Source organism: Hesperophylax consimilis, chromosome 23 (genome assembly GCF_061612785.1).
Source record: "Hesperophylax consimilis isolate HC1 chromosome 23, BYU_Hcon_1.0, whole genome shotgun sequence".
In the NCBI taxonomy this organism is placed as follows: domain Eukaryota; kingdom Metazoa; phylum Arthropoda; class Insecta; order Trichoptera; family Limnephilidae; genus Hesperophylax; species Hesperophylax consimilis.
The window spans coordinates 4475657-4494804 of record NC_142858.1 but is presented as its reverse complement, the minus strand read 5'-3'; the positions used below and the strand labels follow the sequence as shown (position 1 = coordinate 4494804).

Genomic DNA, 19148 nt, shown 5'->3' with positions numbered 1-19148 from the left:
GACTCAAGTATCTTATTCACTTGATCGTGCCATGTCTTCCTCGGGCGTCCCTGACTTCTGCTACCATTCACATTTTCATCACATACTCTCCTTACACTCCTCTTCGCTCATTCGGTCTACATGCCCAAACCATCTAAGCGTCCCTTTCTTAATCTTACTCATTACGCTTACATCAGCCTTGCATTTTTTGCGGATCTCCACATTTCTCACACGATGATGCATGGTTTTACCATACATACGCCTCAGGGATCTCATTTTCAATTCAACATTCACAAACAACAAGTTGGTATATAATGCGACTTTTTAAGCGGATTTTAGCAATTACAGAAAACAAAATATATAGATATACACGGCGTCTGGAAATTCGTGAATTAAAACGAAAGATGAAATCTAAATAAATCTTCCACAAAGACAACTCCAAATGTGATGAACAACCACCAGGTTCTCGCTTGTACTACGAATTTCCGAACACCATGTAAAAATTTCTGTGCACAGCAGGAATTTTTTACACAAAAAATCACTAGACAGCTTTTAACAGAGAAAATGTTGAAATACGACAAAAAAACTAAGCTTAAAATATAAAACAAACCATTTCTTTCTACTTTAGCAATTCTAAAGTATAATTATAATGTGAAGGTCAGGTATTTATCGCTAGCTGTATTATCAAATTGTAAGAATCATATCGAAACCACACAAATAACAAGATAGAAAAGGCAACCATTGGGAATATTTTCCGTTTCCTATTAGTAAAGCAATCACGGAATGTGTTAATTACAGGCGCCGCGCCGTGTATCAGACCTTTCGGTTAAACACACAATACCTTCTTTTTTGTACGTTTATTTACCTTGTTACGAACATTCGGTGTTAATTAATAAAAAAATTCTAACCTCGTTCATGTTAGTGGGGATTTTGGATAAGATAACAACAAATATTACAATTTATAGCTAAACATTTAATGCTGTTAAATTCAACATTTAAAAATAAAAATCAGATTGTTACAGATTCGTGAAGACATAAAATAAAATAAATAAATACGCAAGATGGGCATACCATTTTCCGCAAAGTAGGCAGAGATTATGAAATGCCATGCAAGTTTTTGGGCACAGACTTTGTGCTTCAATCACAATAAATAAATGAATTTAGGAATCATTTATTGCATAAACAACAACTACTGTAGGTCACATCAAGTGTTTCGCTACGTTTGTTGACTTAGCAAGGGTTCATGGGGTGAGGTTTGTCCGGATCTTGGTAGCGGATGCGTCTATCCACCAACTGAGTGACAGGCCTGATCGGAAGAGTCTGGTTGAAGGAGACCTTTTGACCTCTCCAGCAGTACTTTCTCGGAATATCGCCATGTACCGCGAATCATACGTCCGTCCTACCCACCCCTCGTATTATCTTCCTATACGGAGAAAACTGAGTAATGCTGATTTATTGAAAATGTCTTCAAATTATTAGACATCCTGTTAAAAGCGGGACTGTAGTAAATTCGTAATACTATCGAAATACGTGTTCATCCACCTGCGTTGGTCTTAATAATATATCAGGAATCATGCAAAAATTTTAGGACTTGTCGAACACGTCGGACATCGTGACGAAACAATGATACTCAATGTTTTTAGGATACCTATCAATACTAATGGCCCACAATCCCATCACAATTTGAAGATATTTTTAATAAATTAACAATATTTTTATCACGAAGTTCTCTCCGTGTATCTTTCCTTTTAATTTAAAAAAAAAACTTAGTTTATTTTCTCATACAACAACCATTCCCACATAATCTTCTGTTATTCAGACTAGAAATACATTCGATTCACTGCACGATACCTAATTTTTATCATAATGACCCCTGATTTATTACATGTAATCTCTTTTCATACTCGAAGCAGGTCAGTTACAAGACAGTAGGGGAGACCGGGGCTAGTTGACCCACTTTTCACTTCGTGATTTAAAAAAAAAAAATGAAGGCTCGTCACCATGGACTGTTAATCCAATAATGTAACATACACATTTGACTATGGGATCAGTTGATAAAACAAGTTAAAACATCCACCTACAGGTCAGCAATTATGTTTACAAAAAAACCCTCCCACTGAGTCAACAAACCCCGGGTGTGGGGCTATTCGACTCATAGTAGTGGGTTAGTTGACTCAAATGAGTCAATATCGAATTGAAAAAGTCAAAATTTACACATGAAAATTTATTACACATTATAAACATTACATATCGTCATCTGAATTACAGTTGATGCATTGGTAGTAGGTAGCGTTGCCAGATACACATTTTTTGTGAGCCCATAATTGGCAGATCATACACCTCACCCATTCTTCCCCAGGAACATTACATGTGTAGGGCTCATCGCAAATCAGGCATGAAGTTTCATCTTCAGAATCCTCGTCGTCATCAGTAAACAAAGTTTTGGTAGCCATTGTTAATTTAGTAGTGTTGGATTTCTTTTTTTGTTAGTTTTTCCAGATTGCTTCTATTTTTTTTATTTGTATCGCAAGTTTTCCCCTTATCGGTTTTTCTTTTGTATTTTCTCATTGCGAATATCTAACGAAATGAAAAGTTCTCTGTTAAAATTATACGTATACTAGCGACTTACAATTATATGGATTACAAAAATAAAATATTAAGTAAATATGCAAATACTAAATAGTTGACTCAGCGAGTCAACTAACCCCAACGCCACTGAGTCGACTAACCCAAGTCGCCATTTTTAATTTTAAAGCATTATTTCCAGTAAACGACCAGTCCCGCAAAAAACACAACTATCGCTATTCACTCACAAAAGAAGCATAATTAGCACCCAGTTTATGTTCATATGATCTTGATTAATTAGGGCACAGCAATAATAAAATAAATTGCAATAAAAAAGTTACTCACCAAAGCAAAATATCGAAAATCAGAACTATATAAACCGACACGTGCGTAGGGATCCAAAGGAACACAAATACTAATCCGCACCGGCTATTTAAATGATGGGAAGGACTTACAGCGCCCTTTCTTGAGAACCGTTCAAGTTATCACCGCTGAGTCTACTAAGGCCTATAGTCAACTAACCCCGGTCTCCCCTACCTACCATATTATTGTAACAATTCTATATCAACGTCCCAATATCACACTCCTATGCGACGGATTCAACAGCTAGGAAACAAATACTCCGATGTTGTTGATATATTTAGTATATCAATTTCTATATATAAGCATACCTTATTGAAGTTTTTTTCATGAAGTAGGGGAATATTTTGATAAAGCTATTTAAATTGGCAGTGTTACAGTATTTTGTCGGCTGAAACAAAAAAATTATTTTGGATATTTTATATTTATATTTTGTACCTACATATGTGTGGATCAAATTCAACAATATTTTATATATATATATATATATATATATGTGTGTGTTTTAAACAGTCATTTCCTGCACTATTTACGAGTATAATTTCTAAAATATTGTTATATACCTATGTATGTAAAGCCTTAATAGGCGTAAAATAAATAAATAATAATAATTGGATAATTTACATAGCGCTCCAAGGCGCTAAAAATTTATATTATTTTCAAATAAAAAAATACTTGTTTAATTATAAATTAAATATAAGAATACATAATAAATCTTGGAAAGTTAGCTTAAAGCTGCTGCCACACGCAAAGCTCACATCAACAGATACTATAAAGCACAATAGCGCTCGCCATACAATCCCATACAGACCCGACACACGTAAAAAGATAACGCGCTATAAGTGTGGTTCTGAACTTCGTTAACCGAATTTATTTTACGTAACCGCTCCCGACGCGATATTTGAAAAGTTATGCGTCCCCCTCTCCGCCGTAAAAAGGAGAGGGGGTCATTTTAATTACGGAGCTACCAACTAAGTTCCGTGTTCCCTTTCACAGCCATGACATAAGCAGCCTAATAATGCATTTCTTATTTATTATGTTAGCTCATATCGTCATGTGTGCTAGTAAATTTAGAAACATAAAAAAAAAACTTTATTTGGCAAACATACTTAACATATATTTAAAATATAAATATAATCAATATTTGAATTTGAAGTAAACAAATTTTCGCCCTTTCAAAATTAATCATATTTTTAATCTCAGTATGTTTATATGGTAATATCATTCGGTTTTTTGATAAAGTTGGACGGCCTGATACCTACATAGAGAAGCTTCTAGTTTGTTCGTTTGTTGATTGTTTTCAATTGTTTTCCTGGGTAATCTGGTTTGAGCACTGCTGGCGGCATCATCATCTGAGGATGAGCTGTCCAACAGATCCAGCAATAGGCGACAAGTATCATCCGTTTCGAAAACGTGCTCAAGCTGTCAGTAAGTAAAGTTGTCACTTTGACAGATGAAATTATGTTCCTCGGCCGCTCTCGAATTCAACTGACCCCATCTCCTACCATAGGAAGAAATATTTGATAGCGTCGTGTGTCGGTAGAAAAGATGATGCGCTGTACATTAACTTTTGATGTGAGCTTTGTGTGTGGCAGCAGCTTCAATCATAAATTAATAATAAAGTTACTTCACGAGGGCTCTTATTGAATCTTTTATAATTGTTTACTTTTTTGTTTTTGGTAATCACATAATAGTCCAAGTGGAAAATTTCCTAATCATGTCTACTGGAGAGGAATAGCGCACAGAAAACCTTTGAACCGCCACCAACATCCCAGAATGTTTTTGCGCAGACCAACCTACACATATTATCCAAAGGTCACGAATCGTGAATAAACGAGATGTATCTGAATTAATTTAATACAAGGATTTCAAATCCCGCAAAAAAAGAATACGGCTTATTGGGTACGATAAAAGGTTTACGCAACATTTATGGTAGATTTTTCCGAACAATATTATTGTATTCACCCAACCCCGAATGTTTTAAAAACCTCTTCTGCCTGTTAAAGATAAACGGAAATGTTTAAGTGCGACAAACATACCATTAATATAAACAAGTACCTGATACATTCTCAAATTCTCTGGAGTACGAAGCGTTTTTGTATTGAACAAAGCTGTAATACATTGTTAGGTTCTAATTAACAATCAATATCATTATCAATTAATAATAAATAAGAACAATACATAGACAATAAAGTAATTAAATGGAAAATACGAGGAACAAGAGTATTTGTATTGCAAAGCCAATTGAACCAGGAAACGACTTGTCTATAAAAACTAATTAACTTTTTACCAGTTTTGGAAAACTAATAGAATGGGCGTTTGTTAAAATAATGGAAAAGGAGACAACGTAACATAATATATAACATACCAGTTCTGAGTTTGTAAATTCCTTTTAAACACCAAGTGAAAAGAAACATATTTTTTCCCCAGAAAAACTTTGGAAGAATATCATTTGATTAAGCTACTTAAACTGCCCGACGGTAAGATATTTTAAAATCCATTAAACGTTTTTGTGAATGCGAAAAGACCCTTCGAATCGTCTATCGCTAGAACAATGTAACTATTATAGAAGAAGTAATCAATACACACTAAAATAAGATGAACTACAACCGAATGTACAATGCGGCAGTCAGGGTGGTTTACTTTCTCATTATTGTCAAACAAGTGTTGACGTCACCACAAGACTGCGGTGTATAGTGTGCGAAACATCTGTCAAAAATTAGAGTTAAAACGAATAATTGAGTGAGGTTTGAGCGGTCAGTGGTTAACGGCAAACGGTTAGTTTGACAAACAAAGTGTATTGCCTACCGCGCGCTTGCCTGTTGACTGGCTGGTGCTAGCGAGAAGGGCTGAGAGCAGGCTAACAGCGCGGTGCCAGCGGGGGTCGCTCATCCGGAAAATTCTCCCCCGAGGCACAAACTGTTTGCTCTAGGGCCGCCTCTTTAATTTGCACCGCCTTCCTCCACACACGAAGACTTTAAAAATACCCCCAGTGTCACTGAAGTATCACTAAATGATTAGTGCAGACAGCCCCGAGTACAAAGTGTTTGCGAATTAAAATGACGGGAATTGCGCGCGACTGGCAGAAATACAATACCACCCCTACCTTGGCCTGTAAATTCTTGTGTTTCTCAATAAACACAAGTGACAAGTGTTCAACAGCCGCGATAAACGATGTTTATCGTGCAGGTCGTTATAACACCCTTGGAACGACATCGTAAATTGCGTAATAAACACATGTTTCATTGGACATTTCTTTGTTGAAAAACACAATTGTGTTCTGAAAAATTGGAGATGTGTGCAATGTGGATCACCTACTACATACTACTGTCACATCTATATACTCGTATGTAGGGTTAACACATATTTTTACTGTCTCACTAGCAATGTCATGTGTCGATACAGGTTAGTTTAAAAATATTTTATTTTAACAATAGGTACCTACTTTTTAGCTACATTACTAAGTTATGTTTGAAGCAAAAATATTTGATAGATTTACGTAATTCAGGTTGATTTTGGTATGTGTTGACAATTATAGGGTTAGAGAACTTTTAATTTAGATTTGTGAGAGTTGACTAATTATTTCGGGACCTTTCTTGATAGCCAATTACAGAGTTTTTTATGGTTTTTGTTTCTTAACTGTTGTCAAATTTTAAAATTTCTTGACAAACTTAAAAAAAAATTGGTTTCACTGAGAATTGAACCTTCCTCCCGAGGGACCAAAGCAACAAATAAGTGAACACCTTTAACGGCGCTAACACTTAGGACATATCCCAATTGGATATGACCGAGATTTACATTGTATATTAACTGCTGCTATTTTTTTTTAAATATAACGTCTTCGAATTTCAGAGAAATGCGGATTCGTTCACGTGTGTATGCGTGATATGCAGTCTATCAACCAAAAGTTGTTAGACTGTATTGTTATCGACAACTAGACTATCCGCTGAGTTTCAGCTCTATAAGATATCGGGAAGCGGATTAGTTTCTACTTCCAAGAATCCTTTTCATTCATTCAATCACGAAAACAACATAACCATTCATCAAATTCAATAAATAATTAAAATGATACCAAACAAAGTTACCGTCTCCGAAATATAATAATTTTAATTCGATATCAAGAACATTTCTTTGTTGTGACCATAGGACAGCAATAGTATAGAAACATATTTCATTTACGATAAATCCTAATAAAACGGCGCCATTTCTCCGAAGCGTGTCGAGGGTGAAATTGGTGACCGCTGACGCGGACTGTCACTATTACTGATATCCAATTGTAAGTATAATAATTTAAATAAATTTTAAAGGGTGGGTTTTTAATGTTTTTTTTTAATATTTCTTTATTCAGTGACATGGTTATTATAATTATTAGGTATGTTTAGACCACCAAGCTAGGCACATGCCCGTGTTGTGGTGGTTGATTATACACGGTGTCCGGAAACTCGTAGTACAAGCGGGAAACTGGAGAATCTACACCACACGGGGAACCCAAAAAAACATAAAGTTTTTTGATTTGAACATTTTCAAAAAAAAAAAAAAAAAACCAAAAAAAAATATTTTTCGGCTATTTTAGGGTTAAAGTTTTTTCTGGTGTTTAGATTACACCGGGTTAAATGAAGGGTGATTTCAAAATAATGCTTTAAATCCGAGTTTCTTCATTTGTTTTACTTTCAAATAGTTTTAATTAGTTGGGTACTTTGATCTTCAGTAATAATTTATAAGAATTTGATTAAAAAAAAAAAAAAAAAAAAAAAAAAAAATCAACTTCAAACTCGATTTACTCGATAACGAAAGCTCAAATAAAAAAAAATATACTACAAAATCGACTCCAAATGTGATGTAGATTCACCAGTTTCCCGCTTGTACTACGAGTTTCCGGACACCCTGTATATAAAGTACATTAAAATAATATATCAAGTATGATATATAAAATATCTACAGTTAATTTTGTTCTTAATAGTACATTGATTTCGTAAATTGAAATTATATATAAATATAGATATTTTCAAAATTATATACTACTTTTACTCTCTATATTTTTTCTATATATCATACTTGATATATTATTTTAATGTACTTTATATACAGGGTGTCCGGAAACTCGTAGTACAAGCGGGAAACTGGTGAATCTACATCACATTTGGAGTCGATTTTGTAGTATATTTTTTTTTGATTTGAGCTTTCGTTATCGAGTAAATCGAGTTAGAAGTTGATTTTTTTTTTTTTTAATCAAATTCTTATAGATTATTACTGAAGATCAAAGTACCCAACTAATTAAAACTATTTGAAAGTAAAACAAATGAAGAAACTCGGATTTGAATCATTATTTTGAAATCACCCTTCATTTAATCCGGTGTAATCATAAAATATTTCTGCTCTGCAGGGTTAAAACATCTGTTGTTCAACCCTAAACACCAGAAAAAACTTTAACCCTAAAATAGCCAAAAAATATTTTTTTTTGGTTTTTTTTTTTTTTTTTTTGTGAAATTGCTCAAATTAAAACACTTTATGTTTATTTGGGTTCCCCATGTGGTGTAGATTCTCCAGTTTCCCGCTTGTACTACGAGTTTCCGGACACCGTGTATATATATCATCAACATATAGCATGTGGTAAACGAATGCCAGCTCCATTCATTCCCCGGCGGGATTTATGAGGTTCCGTGAGATGAAAAAGTAGATTTAACTTTGATGATGCTGAAAGTCTTCTTGTTTTTCGAAAATTCTATACCGCTCTAAACATACTCCCTCCTCCACATAACGTCTGTTATTTTTATTTCAACATTACTCTCCAGGGAACATACTTTGTATCGAGCCCCTGACTCATCCGGGGAACACGAAAATGCTTTTCAATATACATATTTCTAAGCGGAGAGGTTTAACAGATAAAACCATTATAATTATTTGAAAAGGAAATGACTATAGTCGGGTTGCGGAAAGCCGCGAATAGCTCTGCAGATCGTGGCTCATAGGGTGGTTTATTAGCAGCGAATTGGGTACGCGAACTGCGCCGTTTGACATGGGACAGAGTGATGCCGTTTTAATATGCACATAATATTATAATATATCCTCTAGGTAAGATTTCGCAAATGAATTCATCTTGGTGGTGACAGCACACTATCTATGCAATTTGATATATGCGGATCGAGTAATAGAGGTTACCCTGACACCGATACCCGTACTGCGGTCAACTCGAGTTCTGTTTATCCCTGGAAATGGGATTTTCATTCAGACTCCAGCAGGACTTGACAGCTCTTGCAAGTTGGGGACTATTTCATCATCCTCTAGAAATCTTATCCATCGGATAACATATATTAATAAAATACTCACAATAGGCAGAAAACTTGGCTTATTTATCCGATATTTAGCCACTATTCAAGAGGATAGTAAAATGCCTCCTCAGTGTGACAGAAATGTAAAATTATTTTATCAATCGGGAATCAAAGAAGAAACACCAAATTGTGGAGCAAAAAGAATCTTAATTAATTCAAAGGTAAAAGAAATGATATCATAATTATAATTAAAAAAATAGGAAAGGAGCTTTTGTAAATGAACATATCTGATAAATAAAAGCGAAAAAAAATCAGTCCGTCTTTTAAATCTTAAGAACAACGAACCTAAATTGGTTTCTCAAAAACGAGGTAAAATAGCAAACAGAGGAGAATAAGAAGAAAGTTGGTCTTCGGGAAAATATTTCCCGTTAAAGAATTGCTAAGAGAGAATAGAATATTCGAAAATAAACATTCATGGGCATGGTAATTAATGTTTCTAGGTATGCGAGAAAAACGGAGATTATAAAGTATTAAATAACAGATAGCTGATTGTTAAAGCGACGTGCACGATAAACATTATAAAGATGATGGAAAGCTGCCAATCTGACATAAAGGATTTCTCAATGACCATAATATGAATGTTGCCTATGGGAACAAAGAGGAATGTCACATGCTCAGAAGAATGTTTATCAAGGAGTTGGCTCTAATGGAACACGTACAACAGAAGAAGATGACGGTATGGTTAAGTTACACCAAACGGATGCCTCGAAGAAAAACAGTGATGCAAAATTACAAATTAAAATAATGTGTATGACGCTATTAAAGCAGGACTGGCATGATTGAGACCAACCAATATAATACCATTGAAGTGCAAATAAAATGAGCTAGTAACATTCACAGATATTTACGAACATCACGATTGGTAGGAGTTACTTTGCTTTAAGAACGAAAGTTATCAGATCTAATTAACTGAGTACCAGAGTTTGAAAATATGAAAAGTTACTTCAACAAACAACAAAAATTTGAAGAAAATGTGTGTAAAACTGCGACACATACGAAATTTTTTCTATTGTAAAGGGTGGACATTAATTTTGACTTCAAAATGCTTGGTAGGTAAATTTTAAAAAAATGCACTTAGATCATAAAAAAACAAGTAACATACAGAGTTTACATTGAATTTACATGTTTTTCACTCGTTTTTGTTCACTTTTATTTATTGTACACGTTAAAAATTCACTTTTCATTGTTACAACATTTAAATATAAATTTTTGTTCTTGGGTATTACGTTTTTTTTTACATTCAGTGTAAAAAACAGTGACATAATTAAAAAAAAATTTAATGTCTTCGGAAAGAAGTGATATTATGGGTGGTAATATGCGCAAGGTCAGGATTCCTCAAGTCTCGAAGATAAAATAATTTAATTTACGAACGACAGCGAAGTTTAAAAGTGCGGAATTCTGCTGCCGAAAGGTCACGTGCGCACTTCTTGGCCGAAAGCAGTCACGGCCAGACAGATGGCCAGACTATCCCCAGACCAGCCAGAATAATCATCAGCGATAGTATCTAGTATTCAGTGGTCAATATAAACATGGCAGCTAGTAGGTTAGTAGTGACCTGAAGCCACATAGACTTGTGTAAATATTTACGGCGAATATTTTTAGCAGCTTCTGCATACAAATATATATAAAAAATATATATGTATTCGTAATATACATAACATATTAAATGTAACATGAATACTCGGATGGGTGGGAGCCAACAAGAATAGACACAAGAAAAAAATTAGATTATTAGATATTATTAAAAAATTAAAGGCTCATGAAAAATAAGAAGAACGTCAGTACATATCTAGTAAAAATAAGTATTTTTTACAGTTGTTCCTTTTCATGTTTTGCTTTTAACTCCGTTTTTCATACTATACACGTGATACTCTGTTCATTGATAAAATCTAAATTTACGGATACATTTAAAGAGTTATAGACAAAGAAATGATTCAATCCTCAATCTAAAACTAATATTATGAGCTTAAGGCGATGCACTACGTCGTGTAATATTTTAAATTGAGCCGCTATCAATAATAACCTTTACGTAGATGGCGATAAGGTTTAAATTCCCGCTTCACACCATCCGCCTGTTTTGATTTATGCAAGAAAAAAACGAGGCCAAAAAGTGCCTTTTATTTTATTTTGTGGATGTTCAGGCATAAATATTTTTTTTCGATCATTTTATAAATAACTTAATTTGCCACATTATACAATAAAATTACAACCGAAAATGGGTTCGTAAGTAGGAGATTTTGAACTTTTAAGCAGTTTTCATAGGCCTTATACATTATTTTTTTCTGGGCTTGTAAAAAGACTTATCTAAAAATACTCGATTATTTCAAAGACCAACATGTATTCTACTCGTAGTACCATTACTACGTATGGCATCGCCTAAACTAGAATGCGTAAAAATCCAAATATGGCAGACTGAGATATTTATTTATTTATTCAGGTTTATGCATAATATATATTACGGAAAAGATTTAAAAACTGAAGTACACGTCGGTATAAAAGGACATGGGGGTAGTTTTACTAGTTTATGACATACGTCAAAAGATAGTAACTGAATTATCTGTGAGTGACGTTGAAAGTGTCGATGATCAATGCAGAATCGTTAGGCAGTTGAGTTGCTCTATTAATTTGCGAGTTCTGATAGGCAGAAGTCCTCGTTTTCGGAGTAAAAAAAAGTGCATGGGATATGGATATTATATACTACATAGATGAATCGAAGATTAAACAAGCGACACAAACTAAAAAAATGAATTATAATGTTCAATCATCAATATCAATATCAGTAGTAATTTAACAGAACTTAACTACTGAAATGTATTTATTAAAGTAGCCACGGAAGCAGAAGTCGGGGACGCCCGAGGAAGACATAGCACAATCAAGTGAATCAGATACTTGAGTCGGGCCATGTGAAGACTCACTAGAAGAGTAATTATTATACGATATCTGAATGTGAATCAGGCAAGAAGTGTGTGCCAAGATCAAGTTGTTTGGCGGTCCGTCGTATCTGCCCACCCCAGCGGGAAACGGCATGATGGTTAGTTAGTTAGCATATTAATTCGAGGTGTGATCTTTTTCGACGGATGTTCTTTCAGAGGTAGAGTATCAAACCTATCTCAACTGAAAACACTTGATTTTTTATAATTGACAGTCTGCTGCATCAGTGCGACATATTAGTATACACACCTCTTAAATAAAATCGGGAACTGCGTTGTTGATTCAGCATATCTGTTTGAAAATATTGCATTGTCCCGAACACGATACCAGATCGCACAGCTTAATAATTACCACACTGTAAATACAAATACGCACGAAACTGTTTACTAGGACGTGTCCATTATTCATTTTCAACTGTATGTAACTCGAAATCATGGAAAATGCAGCTCACTAAAATGATAACTTAAAATACTTTAATTTTGTGAACATTATACTTTATTTATAGTATCTGTACTTCCTTACTTTTTTTGTAATATTGCTAACTGACGTGTAGGTATCCGGCGTTTCTAGGGGTTATCCTTAGTAATATACTATGGCAGAATGTGGTTAGGTCTTTTTAAAATATACAAATACATTACTCATAAGGTTTAGCCAGCGTCAGAAATTTATCGCACGAACAAAAAAATACTTTTCTCTACTATCGATAAATATAATATGCATGCATAAAATATACATAAAACTTTCGAAAGAAATTATCTAAATGATGGTGAAAACCCTATCAAAATCCGTTGGGTTGTTTAGAAGAACTAAACGGACAAACAGACATATTCGGATTTCGACTTTGTTTTATACTTTTTAGAGATGTTTTTTATGTCATTTGTAAATATATTGAGTTATTTGAATATTCATATAAGTATATATATATATATATATATATAATAGTGACGCATGTCCGATGCCGGGAAGCCGACGCGTCGCAAATAAGCCGAATCTGCTTAATTTCGCAACGCGACTGTATTTCTGGAACGGAATTCGCTCCTTACCGCCGAGAACAAGCGCGAGGGATGCGCAGGCGACAGATCGGGTTTACGACCGGCAACAGTCAAACTCACGAATTCTTGTCTTTTATTCTATACATTTGGGGGTTTAGGATCACAATGGCCTATCTACAAAAGCATTGTTTTGAGATGGAATAATATCTAAAACGGCTGTACGAGAGAGAGCTTCGTGTCACTAATAAATGTGATTATGGCATTACCGAAACCAAGCTTAAGGCGATGCAATACGTAGTAATGTAAAATAATGTGTTTTTGGTTTGAAAATTTGGTCGCCTAGAAATGTTTCAGATGCTTTAATTAAATACTGCGAGTAGAATACTAATAATACTAATAATAATAATAATAATAATAATAATTGGATAATTTGTATAGCGCCGTTTTTGTGAAAAATCACCTCAAGGGCGCTGTACAATTTATTTCCTAGGATCTACATTTGTTATTTAGACCAACTGTGCCAGCACGAGGTTCGTCATCCGTTCAGGCATGTGTCTGCCGCCAATATAGCGCTGACATGTGTCTGCTGCCAATAAAGAGCGCTGACACAACATCCTCACATAGACAACAAACCTTGGCAGCACCGCTGTGACGCTCGACGAAGACAGAAGATGGAGACTCTGCTGCAAGAGTCCTAGGTAGCGAAGGAACTGTACCAGCTGCTGCAGGGAGAGAGACTACCCCGTCCACCAAGTGTGCCAGCACGAGGCTCGTCATCCGTTCAGGCATGTGTCCGCCGCTAATATAGCGCTGACATGTGTCTGCTGCCAATAAAGAGCGCCGATACAACATCCTCACATAGATAACAGACCTTGGCAGCACCGCTGTGCAAAATCACCTCATCCTAGTTTACCTTAGTCTCTCCAGTCACCTCCCAGCCTTTCATGCCACCTAGTGCATCCTCTCGACCCTTTCAGACTCCTTCCTGGCTCCAATACATTCTTTCTATTGTCGTGATCCGACGATTTCACACCTCTGTCTCAGACCCTTAGGGCTCGCTTATCGCAGGCTATCATAAGCAAAATCTTGAACCAAAGTCAAAGTAAAGTTTATGTGTGTCATCTGTAACAAAATACATAAACAAAAACAGAAAATAAAAACAAAAACTTTAAACAAAATATGGCTTATCTGTCCTCCAGGCAGACACCCTCGGTTGAAAAGGTCCCGTAAATCCCGACACCACTTGACACTTGAGTCAGGTATAAAATCTTCGACTGCATTGAGAAATCTTTGTTCTAGCTACACTTTCAAAATTTAATCGGTTTAAAATGCTATAATAATTGCAAATTCCGGCTAAACGGTAGAAGTTACGCGCATTTCGTGAAATAAGAAGGTAAGCACTATATAAAACACGGATGCTGAACAATTTTCAGCGATCTCTTAACAAGGGAAACCTTCTGAAAGGATTAAACAAACCGGAGCGGTTAAAACACGTCCGCAACTAAGCGCATCTTGGCCTTTGAAATAATCGAGTATTTTTTAGATAAGTCTTTTTATAAGCCCAGAAAAAAATAATGTATAAGGCCTGTGAAAACTGCTTTAAAATTCAAAATCTCCTACTTACGAACCCATTTTAGGTTATGATTTTATTGTATAATGTGGCAAATTAAGTTATTTATAAAATGATCGAAAAAAAATTAAATATTTATGCCTGAACATCCACAAAATAAAATAAAAGGCACTTTTTGGCCATGTTTTTTTCTTGAATAAATCAAAACAGGCGGATGGTGTTAAGCGGGAATTTAAACCTTATCGCCATCTACGTAAGGGTTGTTATTGATAGCGGCTCAATTTATAATATTACACGACGTAGTAATAATAATAATAATAATTGGATAATTTGTAGAGCGCCGTTTTTATGAAAAATCACCTCAAGGGCGCTGTACAATTTATTTCCTAGGATCTACATTTGTTATTTGCATGGCCTTAACTCAAAACGCCAGTTTTGTAGTTAGGCCCCTGTAATCCAAAGTCTCGCATTCAATCTGACATCGTCTCTCATTTTACTTCATATGCATAGTATGTATTTAAATAATAATCATAGTAAGACCGAATATATTATGTATTTTACAAATAAAAAATGATACCTTACTATTAGTAAATAAATATAATTTATGGTAAAAATGCTGTTAATAATTAAATATGTAAAAAGTTTTTTTCCGTGATGGATCTATTCAAATTCAGATGGACAAACTAAAATGAGTGAACAACTGCTGTCACTTAAGTCAATTCCTGATTGGCTGGTACCGGGATTTATTCCGTATATCAAATGAATAAATTTTTAAAACGTCATCCAATTTCAGAGAAATGCGCGTGTGTGCGTGAGTGCCACAAAACGCAATATTCATGACAGAAGGCATTGTCATTGATTACGATTCTATATGCAAAATTTCAGCTCAATCGGATTTCGGGAAGTGAGTTAACTTTGACATCCAATATTCCATTTCATTCAACCATTTTTCATTAATTCATTTATTCGAGAAAATGAAATGAATTTTTAACTTATAAATTAAACTTTTAAATTGTTTTAAATAATTGATTTTAATCATTATATCTCAGAAACAAGTTCAGGTACGATCAAGGGAATTATACGGTGTGGTAGCCCTTTTTCCCCCATCAATGAAGAATGTTACCATTTTTACCTGAAGAGCGTGCCTTTGAAGACATAAGGTCTGGAAGTTTCGACCTCTAGAAATTTCTAGAACTGTCCGGAACAATCGAGAGTATGCGAAAGCATTCCACAACATTCCAGAATGTCCTGGAATGTTCGGGAATAGTTTGGAGCGTTCGGGAACATCCCGGAACAACCCAGATCATAATGAACTAAAAACGGGATTACAGGCCGTCTCCTGATAAACTTAAGTAAATTCGTAATCGTGACAATACATTGGTATCTATAAATAGTATAAAATAAAATCACTATCCGCGTCTGTCTGTTTGTGCGATTAGTTCTTCCAAACTATGCAACGGAGTTTGATAGGGTTTTTACTATCATTTAGAGAATTTCTTCCGGAAGGTTGCTCGACTTTGATAAATATATATATGTGGATATTATTTTTAATAAAAGTAGAGAATAGTCGAGAAACGCCAGGTACACGTCAGCTTCATTTGTAGGTAACTACCTATAAATGAAAGTATATTAAACAGTAAATATGTGTGTATTGTTAAATAAATAATGTATTAGTAAAATGAGAAAATCAATTCTTCTTTCTGAGTGTAAGCATATATTTGGGAAGTCGTTTACGAGAGATGGGAAGGCTGAAAGATATATCGAAAGAATAAATGCAGGCAACTTCATTAATGGAGGACTGAACGCGTTTGGCGCTAACAAAAAACTGTCTAAAGAAGCGAAGCTAGCAGTCCACAATGGAGGGCAGGTACCTACCCTGATGTATTGCAGTGAGGTATGGAACTGGCAGAGGAAATATGAACTTTGACTGAATGCTACAGAAATGAGATCCCTAAGGCGAAGGTGTGGTAAAACCATGTATGATCGTGTGAGAAATGTGAAGATCCGCAAAGACTGTAAGGCTGATGAAAGCGTAATGAGTAAGATTAAGAAAGGTAAGCTCAGACGGTTTTCATGGAGAGCGAATAGTAGTGTGTGCCAAGACCGAGTTGTATCTCGCTCCATCCTCGCTTTTCCTAGCCCTGGGGGGAAAAGACGTGATGGTTAGTTAGATAGTTAGCACACGTATAAACCAACTATGTTGTAAAAGATTGATTTCCATAAAATAAAATAAATAAATATTACATTGGTATCTTGTCTTTAAAAACTGGTTTAAAATTTTTCTTTAGAATATCCATTTTGTTTTATTATTTGTTCCCGCAAAAGGGTCACAATGGCCCGGATAATGGTGAAAGATGTTTATAGTAATATGTGCAATAGTAATAATAATAATGTATTCTAAATAATTTTTTCGGATTTTTAGGATATTATAACATAAAAATTAAATATATCAAAGGTGAAAACAAGCTTACCCAAAAAAACAAATACATATATAAATTGAAATACAAGTTGTATTTTATGTATACACAACACGATGTATATGTATGAACGGCTAAAATATTTTTTCGTAAAAATAACATCAACATGCTATTTTGAGACGGATTAGGATGGAAATAGAAGGGTTTATATTCATTTGGAAAATGTAGTTAAATGCACGAAAATACACTACGAGAGATGTTTTCAACGCAGCTGGGGATAGTTAATAATTTAGAACGTTAAAAATTGTAATATTTAGTCTTACAACTGAAAGATCAGTTATAAATTCTTCCGCTTTGTGATAAACAAGGTAAATTCCAACATATATCTACAGCAACTATACCAGCTGAAGAAGGTATAAAAAGGGGCAAACTGAATAGACTGAGAAATAAATTAAGTAAAACACTACAGAGCTCATTTTTAAAACGATCGTTGCGTCACATTTAGACTACTGTTCTGCGATATTATATTTTTGCCAAATAAGAAAACCTGAACATGCTATTCAAAATAGAGCAATGATATGTATACTAAGGAAAAGCAAATATGCAAAGGAATCAAATAAGAGAAATAAAGAAAACGCTGTATGGTGTGTTAATTTTTTTACATAAAATTACGAATAACCAAATGCCCAAATACTAATACGAAATAGTATTAAAAAAACAATAAAAATAATAAATGAGCTTAAAATAATTTGGCATTCTCAAACGATAAAAATATTACCATTTGTTATTTCGGCTACTCGCATTGTATATGGCTCTCTCATTCAAAATTATGCTTCTATAATGCACTTGCATAATGTGTATTGACTATTAAAAAAAATGAAACATGAAATGTTACTAGAATTGGTTAATAATATAGAGGGTTAAAATAAAATACTAAATACATCAAAATACTATAAATAATAAGTTTTAGATGTTTTTTAAAGTGTCCTTAATGTCATAGAACTAAGTTGTTGAAAGGTTTATTCTAGATATAAAAATGTATCCATAAAATTAAAACAAACAAAAAAAAGGTGTATGATGAAATGCTTAAAAGTCTGAAAAATGAAGGATGAATGAATGTATTAAAAAAAGCTTGTTATGTTTACTGCAAAAGTATATTTTTTGAAATAACGAAATGTAACCATGTACGTATTATTTTATATACGTACATGTTATATCAACCACTCAATATACAATAAATAAATAAAAGCCACCTAGAGGTCCGTTGTAATTTTGTACATATTTCTCATAAACAACGAATGTTAAAAAACGTTCCGAGATAGATCCGTTGTAGCATACCTCCTATTCTCATTACGGAAAGAGAAGTAGCAAGTTACAATAGCAGATGCCGCTGATATAACCTTTCTAACATCAGCTTTAGTTAGAACGGATCTCTCGGTGGCTGGAAAAATATTGTTATCGTTGTTAGTAGGTGTAATGAGATTGAAGGTTTGTTAATGTTAACATATAGTAGTTTAACCTGGTGGCGACAGATAGCGGTGTACGAGGTCACACATGGACCTGATGTTGTTGACTTTCAGTTTCCGGGAGGAGGAGGGGCTAACGGGGGCTGTAGCCGCGTGCATCTTCTTCTAGTTCAACTTATAACTCTTTCAATGAACATTTCTAGATACCCACTTCTCCACTGGACACAACAAACTCAATACACAAATGGTTCACAAATCACTCTTGGCACCTAACTATTTTAGTGTTATTGATGTAACGATACACAAAGTTTTGATGTTTTTACACTACAATCTTTTTTTTTAAAGTTATATGTTAATTAATATCGTAGTAACAGTAGCAAATATCTAGACAGATTTTCAATTGGTTTATTTTAATAGTTCCATCAACTCGCAGTCAGTTGTGTGATTTTTTTATTATAATACAAGCATAAACCTATTTTGAGTTCTATCTGGGATTGTCGGGAAATCTATTTGGTAAAATCTTCTAGCAAAAAATTTAC

At 34.3% G+C, this 19148-nt stretch overlaps 1 protein-coding gene across 1 annotated transcript in view; it reads right to left on the bottom strand.

Annotated features, from left to right (window-relative positions):
• trio (trio Rho guanine nucleotide exchange factor) overlaps positions 1-19148 on the bottom strand; it is a 684295-nt gene that overhangs the window by 71298 nt on the left and 593849 nt on the right. The window lies entirely within an intron of this gene.